The sequence below is a fragment of the Ornithorhynchus anatinus genome, chromosome X5 (assembly GCF_004115215.2).
Source record: "Ornithorhynchus anatinus isolate Pmale09 chromosome X5, mOrnAna1.pri.v4, whole genome shotgun sequence".
NCBI classification, from domain to species: Eukaryota; Metazoa; Chordata; class Mammalia; order Monotremata; family Ornithorhynchidae; genus Ornithorhynchus; species Ornithorhynchus anatinus.
In genome coordinates this window covers 52,456,122-52,459,198 of record NC_041753.1, presented here as the reverse complement: position 1 = coordinate 52,459,198, position 3,077 = coordinate 52,456,122, and the positions used below count along the sequence as shown (strand labels likewise).

General features: G+C 46.0%; 1 non-coding gene across 1 annotated transcript; it reads left to right on the top strand.

The window, feature by feature from the left end:
* Nucleotides 1-1,451: 1,451 nt before the first annotated feature.
* Nucleotides 1,452-1,589, top strand: LOC114808365. Its single transcript, XR_003756211.1, has one exon. It is a non-coding gene; the product is annotated as a small nucleolar RNA SNORA7 (small nucleolar RNA).
* Nucleotides 1,590-3,077: the final 1,488 nt, after the last annotated feature.

Sequence of the window (3,077 nt, the reverse complement as noted above, 5' to 3'; positions counted from 1 at the left end):
GGACATGTTAAGCTTGAGGTGACAGGAGGACATCCAAGTAGAGATGTTTTGGACTGTCAGTTTTAGCAACTTTTGGGATAAGAGAACTCTTAGAATCTGAGCTGTCAGAAATAGCTTCGAAGGGTTGAGTTGGGGTATTCTGACAGCAATTTGACAGCTTTCAAAATTTAAAGATAGATCAGTTGGACCAGAGATATGCCAAGAAGCAACATGGCCTTGCCTTTCCCCTTAGCCAGGCAGGACTTTTTTCTGGTTATCTGGTTGTTGTTCTGGGGCCCATATTTTCCCTGGGCCTCTAAGATGGTGTTAACACAGCTCTGGGAATCAGGACACCTAGGTTCTAATCCTGGTTTTGCCTGTAGCCGACGTGAGCGCAGATCACACATTCACTGTGCGATATGCTGCAGCCCTGCCCGCCTACTAGTTGATGCCCTCTTTGCCCCAAAGGGAACGGGACCGGCAGAGAAAGGAGATCGGGAGTGGCACTGGGAAAATCACTAAAGTAAAATTAATTCCTTTACACCAGGTCTTGAGGCCCGAAGTTTTAGGATCGAGACTCATCCGTCGTTCCCTTGAGACTGTCAGCCTGTTGTGGGCAGGGAACATGTCTACCAACTCTGTTGTATCGTACTCTCCCAAGCACTCGGAACACTGCTCTGCACACAGTAAGTGACTGACTGAAATATCACTGATCGATTGATTGTTCTTGACCGGAGACTCCATCAGTTACCCCTTTTGGCTACTTCTTAGCGGAGTGCTGTATTTTTTGTAGTTTCTTTTTCTCAAATGAAAGCCCCCCTGTGTTGGATCTTTCTGACCTCCCACACCCAGCAAAAATCAGTCAGTTGATCAATAGTAAACAGTGAGCACTTATTCTGTGCAGGACACTGTACTGAGCATTTAGGAGGTTACAATGGGGATAGTAGGTAGGCTCCCTGTCCTCAAGGAGCTTTCAGTTATATGTGCTTGAGTTTTGGTCCCTACTGCAGAGTGGTTTTTCCCCATATACCATCTCTCTCCGATCCTGTCCACCACTCGGAATTGAATCCAGCACATACGTTATCCTTTCTAGTTGGTTCTAGGACAAGCTGTTTCAGGAAAGTCATGTAACCTATCCAAAAACTAAACCTTCTCTTCCTGAGGGATTACCCAGCCAATCTGAGCACAAGCCTGGGAGTCAGAAGGACCTGGATTTTTAATCACGACTCTGCCACTTGTCTGTTGTGTGACCTTGAGCAAGTCATTTAACTTCTCTGTGCCTCAGTTACCTCATCTGTAAAATGGGAATTGATCGTGAGCCCCATTTGAGACATGGACTGTGTCCAACCTAATTAGCTTGTATCTACCCCACTGCTCAAGTGCAGTGCCTGGCACAGAGTAAACGCTTAACAAATATAATTTTTAAAAGAAGATAATTGAAGCTTCTCCCCGCACCCCGCCACCCATCGTTTCCCCTCTCAGGATCGTACCTGGAGAGTTTCTAGGACTCTACCAGTCTCGGCTATGGGAGGGAGAGTTGAGCAGAGGCCTGTCCATTCCATTCCTAGCTTGGGCAGTGACTATCGAGTGGAAGGCCATCTGCTACAAGTCAAAACTCACCTAGGCTGGGCAGCAGCGGCGTGGGAGAGAGTCGAGGGCAGATATGCACATTTATTGTGTGGAAGATGAAGGGTTCTTCTGTATTTTTACCAAGAAAACTCTATGGATACGCTACCAGAACGTATCCATATAGAGATGGAGGTGGAGGTGGGGTATTCTGGGAGAGATGTGTCCATGGAGTCGCTATGGGTCAAAAACGACTCGACAGCATAAGACAAGAGCTACTGCTACCTGCCCTAGCTTTAAAGCTTCCCCAGTCTTATGTGTCATTTCCTGTTCACTTTTCCTGCTCCTGATCTGACTAAAAAAAAACCACCCAGATTGGCAGTTCTATAGATAGACCACCTATCCAGGAAGAGGAAAATGAACAGGAAAGGAACAAACAGGGAACCACTGAATTCTGTAGTTCAGCTCTTCAGTTCTATTTAGTTTTCCAATCCCACGTGACACACTGTCTATGTCTCAGTCGCTCTATTTGAATGTCCATGAAAATATCCCCTCTCAGTGGAGGTCAGCAGGATTATAAGCCCTGCTGCAGAGGCTTTTTGGATTCTTATAGAATTCTTCTCCTCATTTGAGTCAGTCAGAGTGAGGTACATGCACGGATAATGCTAGCAGAGCACTTTTATTTTTAATGGCTCTCGTTAAGGGTTTACTATGTGACAGGCAACTGTTCTAGGGGCTGGGGTAGATACAAGCTAATCACGTGGACACAGTCCTTCTCCCATATGGACCTCACAGTCTTAGTCCCCATTTTACAGCTGAGGTAACTGAGGCACAGAGAAGTGAAGTGACCTGCCCGAGGTCACATGGCAGACCAGTGGCCGAGCCGGGATTAGAACCCAGGGCCTTCTGACTCCCAGGCCCGTGCTCATTCCACGAGGCCATGCTGCTTCTCGGGTCTTGAAAGTCTTGAAAGAGGGCTAGGATGGCAGAATCAGTCAGAGTAAAACCTAGTTTGAAACAATGTGAAATAGCAGGGGACTATTAGGAAACCACCACAGTCTGGTGGGCGGCAACAGGGAGAGGGGCGTTCTCCTTGAGCAAAGGCTTTACGAAAAACAGGATGCCAAGAGGCAAGCTCCAAAATAGAATCAGGTCCTGTATTTGGATAAACAGATGAATGCGGCAAGGGTCTATTCTTAAGTACAAACAGTGTGACAGGGTGTGCTGGTCTCCCATCAATCTTTTCAGCCACATCCACACTCCTGGAAAGGATTTCATCATCAGTAGCGTAATCTTTGGAAACGGACACACAAACACACGCGTACATATGGATATGCAAATATTTAAAAAAAGGAAAAACAGCAGTTTCTTGAGACAATATTTTAATGATTCGTGGCCAAGAGAACTGGAAACATGGGCAAAATTTCCCTTAAATATAGTCTTAATGACTAATGGAAAAGAAAAGATATCTGACACCCCAAATGCACTCGGTTGATCATTCCCCTATTTTTTTCCTCTAGGTATTTTGGTTG